This window comes from Muntiacus reevesi, chromosome 2 (genome assembly GCF_963930625.1).
Source record: "Muntiacus reevesi chromosome 2, mMunRee1.1, whole genome shotgun sequence".
Taxonomy (NCBI): domain Eukaryota; kingdom Metazoa; phylum Chordata; class Mammalia; order Artiodactyla; family Cervidae; genus Muntiacus; species Muntiacus reevesi.
This window is the reverse complement of record NC_089250.1, coordinates 280,005,976-280,013,190: the sequence shown is the minus strand read 5'-3', so window position 1 is coordinate 280,013,190 and position 7,215 is coordinate 280,005,976.

Genomic DNA, 7,215 nt, shown 5'->3' with positions numbered 1-7,215 from the left:
CGATTTCTGATTAACCACCCTGATTACTCATTTATTCCATAATCCCCCCAAATTGAATATATGATTATTTCCTTGGCCTGAATGTGACAAATATTATAGCCTTGCAGTGATGATAGAATTTTACAAATACTTTGTTAAAGACTCCGCTTAACACACGTCCCCAGCCAAAAACAAAACACAAAACCAGCTGTGCGCTTATAAACACCACCATCACACAGACCTCAGGAGTCTACGCAGTAGATTTACCTTCTCCATTTTAAAACTCACCAGGGCCTATGTCCTGAAGTTTTTAGAAGGTAGGTTATGGGGGTGTGTTTAATGAGGATAAAGTGAGAGAAATTCAGACAATATAGCTGAGAAGAGAGAAGATGACAGGCTTCCTGAATGAGGTGGAATAGCATGATGACATGTCTCTGGTTCCCTTAGCAAACATCTTTTTCTGTTTGAATATGTTTGTGCCTGTCTGTCTATCTATCTACCTACCATCTATGTATTTAAAATTTACATATATTAGGGAGCCCAACAATCTTGGCATCACTGAAGGTACTGATCATTCTGGCCCCTAAAGTCCTGCAGTACCTCGGAAGTAATAATGACTCATCATTTCTCCTGATCATAGAGGTCAATAAGAAATTTAGTGTCTCTGTTCACAGAGAGTTGGGGTAAGTTGTCTATAGTCTATCTAATAGCCTTCGGAACAGTTACCTGATTTTGTAATACATGCTTTCTAAGAACCTGAAACTTATCTGAAATTAAGAGCTACTTAAAAACTTGGATTTATTTCAAGGACAGTGACTGTTGATATAGAGTATGTTCAAGTGGGCAAATGGGACATATACATCTAAGATAAAGGCTTGGGATTCCATGATCTCAGCTCCTTGTTGGGAAGTGATTATCACTCCACCTGTAATTGCAGTAACAGTGACTGCAAAGAGAATAGAAGTTATCTGTGACAAACATTTGGACTTCTGTAAAGCACTGAAAGAGAATCACTAAAAATGACTAATACAGATATCCACCAAAAGTGGCAGGAACAGATGTGGGAGAATAATTCCAGTGGGATGTGAGGAAAGGACCCTGAGATTTAACAGCAAGAGAGGGGAGCCCATCAAAACTTCAATCCAGGGACTTACCTGATGGTTCAGCAGCTAAGAAGTGGCCCAGGTTAGATACCTGATCAGAAAACTAGATCCCACATGCCACAACTAAGACCCCATGCGGTCAAATATATATATATATATATATATATATATATATATATATATATACACACACTGCTGCTGCTGCTGCTAAGTCGCTTTAGTCGTGTCCGACTCTGTGCAACCCCATAGATGACAGTCCACCAGGCTCCCCCGTCCCTGGGATTCTCCAGGCAAGAACACTGGAGTGGGGTGCCATTTCCTTCTCCAGTGCATGAAAGTGAAAAGTGAAAGTGAAGTCGCTCAGTCGTGTCCGACTCTCTGCAACCCCATGGACTGCAGCCTACCAGGCTCCTCTGTCCATGGGATTTTCCAGGTAAGAGTACTGGAGTGGGGTGCCATTGCCTTCTCTGTATATATACACAAATATATATATAAATCTGAAAAATAAGAATCAATTCAGGATTCCTTATGAGTCTGAAGCCTTTGTTTTAACATATGATTCCTCCTCACAGGTACTCATTTTTCATAAATGTTTTTAATATGTAATTTCAATTCATACATACATGTCAATGTACAGACATACACATGCAAACATACAAAACTAACACATATATTTTTATTTTAAAACTCACCAATGCATGTGTATATATGAATGTGTATGATTACATGTATATAAGTCAAAGTGTTAGTCCCTCAGTCATATCTGACTCTCTGTGACCCCATAAACTGTAGTCCACCCACTCCTCTTTCCCAGGCAAGAATACTGGAGTGGGTAGCCATTCTCTTCTCCAGAGTATCCTCTCAACCCAGGGATCGAACCCAGGTCTCCCTCATTGCAGGCAGATTCTTTTCCATCTGAGCCATGAGTGAAGCCCATAGATGTGTATATATATGTTTTTCTTTCTCTCACTCAGAAAAAGAAAGATAACCTCACTTAACGTTCTGCCACTCTTTACTGAACAGTATCAGTACATTCTGGGCATGCATTGATAGAGAGAACTCGGCACAAACACATCCACAGCTGACAAGTGTCCCATCAAGAAGATACACCATAATTAACCCAATCAATTTCCCATTGATTGAAACAATTATATATTTTCCTCATGTTATTTTTTCTTGTTATCGACAAAGTCATGTGATGTAACGTGCAGCGCGCTGAGTATAATTAATAACAACGTATTGGGCCTCCCTGGGGGCAGAGTGGTAAAGCCCCTGCCTGCCAATGCAGGGGGCTGGGGTTCGATCCCTGGTCCAGGAAGACTCGTCATGCTGCCAAGCCTTTGCACCACAACCACTGAAACCCGTGCTCCGAAACAACAGAAGCCACCGCAGTGAGAAACCTGTGCACCGAAACTAGAGAGCCCCTGCTCACTGCAACTAGAGAAAGTCCATGTAAAGCAACGACGATCCAGTGCAGCCAAAAAAAAAAAGTATTGTGTATTTGAAAGTGCTTAGAGAGTAGACCTTAAAATTTCTTATTACAAGGAAAAAATTGTGGGGACTTCTTTGGTGGTCCAGCGGTTAAGACTCTGCACTCCCAATGAAGGAGCCTGGGCTGGATCCCTGGTTAAGGAACTAGATCCCACAGGCTGCAACCAAGAGTTGGAATGCTGTAACTAAAGATCACACATGTCACAAGTAAGACCTGACGCAGCCAAATAAATAAATGAATAAAAAAAGGAAAAAATTGTAAACATGTACCGTGATATACATTAACTAGACATATCGTGATCATTGTGCAATATATTCAAATATAAAAAATCACAAGCTGAAATCAAGACTACTGGGAGAAATATCAACAACCTCAGACATGCAAATGCTATCACTTCAATGGCAGAAACTGAAGAGGAACTAAAGAGCCTCTTGATGAGGGTGAAAGAGGAAAGTGAAAAAGCTGGATTGAAACTCAACATTGAAAAAAACTAAGATCATGGATGGCATCAGTCCCATCACTTCATGGCAAACAGAAGGGGAAGAAGTGGAAGCAGTGACCAATTTTATTTTCTTCGGATCCAAAATCACTGTGGATGGTGACTGCCACCATGAAATTAAAAGATGCTTGCTCGCTAGAAGAAAAGCTATGACAAACCAAGACAGCATATTAAAAAAGCAGAGATATCATTTTGCCAACAAAGGCCCTTATAGTCAAAGCTATGGTTTTTCCAGGAGTCACATACAGATGTGAGAGCTGGACCATAAAGAAGGCTGAGGGCTGAAGAACTGATGCTTTCAATTTGTGGTGCTGGAGAAGACTCTTAAGAATCCCTAGGACTGCCAGGAGATCAAACTAGTCAATCCTAAAGGAAATCAACCCTGAATATTCATTGGAAGGACTGATGCTGAAGCTGAAGCTCCAACACTTTGGCCACCTGATGCCAAGAGGTGACTGACTGGAAAAAACCCTCATGTTGATAAAGACTGAAGGCAAAAGGAGAAGAGGTGGCAGAGGATGAGATGGTTAGATAGCATCACCAAACTCAATGAACATGGATTTGAGCAACTCTGGGAGACAGTGGAAGACAGAGGAGCCTGGCATGCTGCAGTCCATGAGATCGCAAAGAGCTGGACACAACTTGGCGACTGAACGACAACAATGACACATCTGGAATACATAAATCTCTAGAGAAAGAATGCAGATTGGTGGTTGCTGGGGGTAGGGTGGGGGTGAGAGTAATTGAGAGAAACTGTTTAATGGGTAAGAGGTTTTACTTTGGAGTGACGGATGTGTTTTGAACTGTGTAGAGGTGGTTGTGGCACCATATCGTGCATGCACCTAATGCCACTGAATCTGAAACCAAGTGGGACTCTGGGGCTCCCAGACACGGAGGCCTTTCTGTCCCCCATTTCCTGTAGGCAAGACTCCAGCCATTATGAGGTTCACTGAGTTCCAAACGGTGGTTCCAAACAGTTGCTAATAAGGGAGAAGCAGCCAAGATTGAAGGCAGCTGAAGAGGGTGGCCAGGGATAAGATGATTAGATGGCATCACTGACTCAGTGGACATGAGTTTGAGCAAACTCTGGGAGATAGTGAAGGACAGCAGAGCCTGGCATGCTGCAGTCCATGGAGTCACAGAGAGCTGGACAGAACTTAGTGACTGAAAAACAACAGCCAAGAAATCACCTGAGGCAAGATTAAGGGGATCAGAGAAGCTCATCAAGATTAGGAGAAGGGAGAGTCAGGGAGGTGGGATGGACGTGTATACATGTATTTAAAATGGAGAACCAACAAGGACCTACTGTAGCACAGGGAACTCTGCTCCATGTTGTGAGGAAGCCTGGATGGGAGGGGAGTTTGGGGGAGAGTGGGTACATGTATATGAATGACTAAGTCCCTTAACTGTTCACCTGAAACTGTCACACCATTGTTAATTGGCTATCAGTTCAGTTCAGTCGCTCAGTCGTGTCCGACTCTGCAACCCCATGGACTGCAGCACGCCAGGCTTCCCTGTCCATCACCAACTCCCGGAGGAGTTTGCTCAAAACTCATGTCCGTAGAGTCAGTGATGCCATCCAACCATCTCATCCTCTGTCGTCCCCTTCTCCTCCTGCCTCCAATCTTTCCCAGTATCAGGGTCTTTTCCAATGAGTCATTAAAATATTTATATGGGATCTAAAAAATGTACTGATGAATGTATTTTCAGGGCAGGAATAGAGAAGCAGATGCAGAAAACAGACTTGTGGACACAGCAGGGGAAGGAGAGGGTGGGAGAAATTGAGAGAGAGCTGAAACATATACATTATCAGATGTAAAACGGATAGCCACTGGGAAGTTGCTGTATAAGACAGGGAGCTCAGCCCGGTGCTTCATGACAGCCTAGAGGGTGAGGTGGGATCGGGGGTGGTGGGAGGCTCAAGGAGGGGATATATGTATACTTATGGCTGATCCAAGTCCTTGTAGGGCAGAAACCAACACAACATTGTAAAGCCATTATCCTCCAATTAAAAAAAAATTAGAAGATCCTACCACCTGAGACCCTGCCCACACCCTAGTTTTGTCAAAGACCCCAACTTGACTCACTGTTGGAAGAACCCTCATCAAGTTCTCTGGGGTTGAGACACAGAGTTTTTCGAGAAAGAAGCCTATCCTTTTCTAATTCACCCAGAACTCTGTCTCCAGGATTTGTTTTGACACCTGTTTATTTGTTAATTTGGTAACAAAGTGTTTATTTTAGAAAGGTTAACTTAATATTATGTGAATTTTACCTTGATAAGTTACCAAAAAGAAATTAGGAGATGCCTTGTGGTAACCTGTATGCCTCTTTTGTTCTCAGAAATGTGATAATCTGGTAACATTCGTGTGTGCTTGGGTGCTAAGTGGCTCAGTCATGTTGGGCTCTTTGTGACCCCGTGGACTATAGCCCGCCAGGCCCCTCTGTCCAGGGGATTCTCCAGGCAACAATACTGGAGTGGGTTGCCATTTCCTTTCCCAGGGGATCAAACCCATGTCTCCTACTTCTCCTGCAGCCAAGCAGGTCTTTATCATTAGTGCCACAGTAACTCACTGACTATTAAAGTAATTTCATCGAGATGATCTTTCTTCCTCTGGTTTGCAACTTGAACAACTGGGCTGATTTCCTTCACTTATCTTGCGGTGCTGGGTAGTGAACCCATTTGAATTTGCAAATCCTAAAATTTTGAAAAAATTATTTAATCTTAAAAAAGATTTTTTTTATATTGGGTTCACTTGAGCTTCTCTAGTGGCTCAGACCATAAAGAATCTGCCTGCAATGCAGGAGGGTTCCACCTCTGGGTTGGGAAGATCCCCTGGAGAAGGAAATGGCAACCTACTCCAGTATGCTTGCCTGGGGAATTCCATGGATAGAGAAGCCTGGCAGGCTACACTTCAACAGGGTTGCAAAAGAGTCAGACATGACTGAGTGACTCAGCATATATATATAAGTACGTCTGGAACAATCCTACTTATTTATTTTTTGGCCACATCACACGGATCTTAGTTCCCCAATTATGCATTGAACCCATACTCCCTGTGGTGGAAGCCCGGAGCCCTAACCTCTGGACCACAGGGGATTTTCCCTACGAATCCTGCATTTTGAAAAGCAATGAAAAATATGAAGTAAACAACTCTTTCAACATTCAAAAAATGAAGGTCATGGCATCTGGTCCTGTCACTTCATGGTAAATAGATGAGGAAACAATGGAAACAGTGATAGACTATATTTTCTTGGGCTCCAAAATCACTGCAGATGGTGACTGCAGCCATGGAATTAAAAGACACATGCTGCTTGGAAGAAAAGCAATGCCCAATCTAGACAGCATATTAAAAAGCAGAGACATTACTTTGCCAACAATGGTCCATCTAGTCATAGCTATGGTTTTCCCAGTAGTCATGTATGGATATGGTAGTTGGACCATAAAGAAAGCTGAGCGGCGAAGAGTTGATGCTTTTGAACTGTGGTGGTGAAGACTCTTGAGAGTCCCTTGGACTGCAAGGAGATCCAACGAGTCCATCCTAAAGGAAATCAGTCCTGAATATTCATTGGAAGGACTGATGCTGAAGCTGAAGCTCTAATACTTTGCCCACCTTATGCGAAGAACTGACTCACTGGAAAAGACCCTGATGCCGGGAATGACTGAAGGCAGGAGGAAAAGGGGATGACCGAGGATGAGGTGGTTGGATGGCATCACTGACTCTATGCACATGAGTTTGAGCAAGCTCCAGGAGTTGGTGATGGACAGGGAAGCCTGGTGTGCTCCAGTCCATGGGGTCGCAAAGAGTCGGACACAACTGAGCAACTCAACTGAAATGAACTCAAACAACTCTTACATGATAGAAACTAAAAGCAAATGAAGTGTATTTTTCTTGAGTGAAGATACATTCTTCAATCAAAAGAGCACTATTTTTTATTAAAGATATGCTTTTCAAACATTCTCTAATTAATATTTTCAAATATATATGACATTACATACAATAGAATAATATGACCCAGGCTCAACAGCTGATTATCAGTGCAAGAACATCAAACCTGTCCATATAAGATGGTCCTCTCTATTTCTCCTGAATTATTTCACAGCAAATGCCAAAGGTATAATTTCATGCACACACAATTCAGTA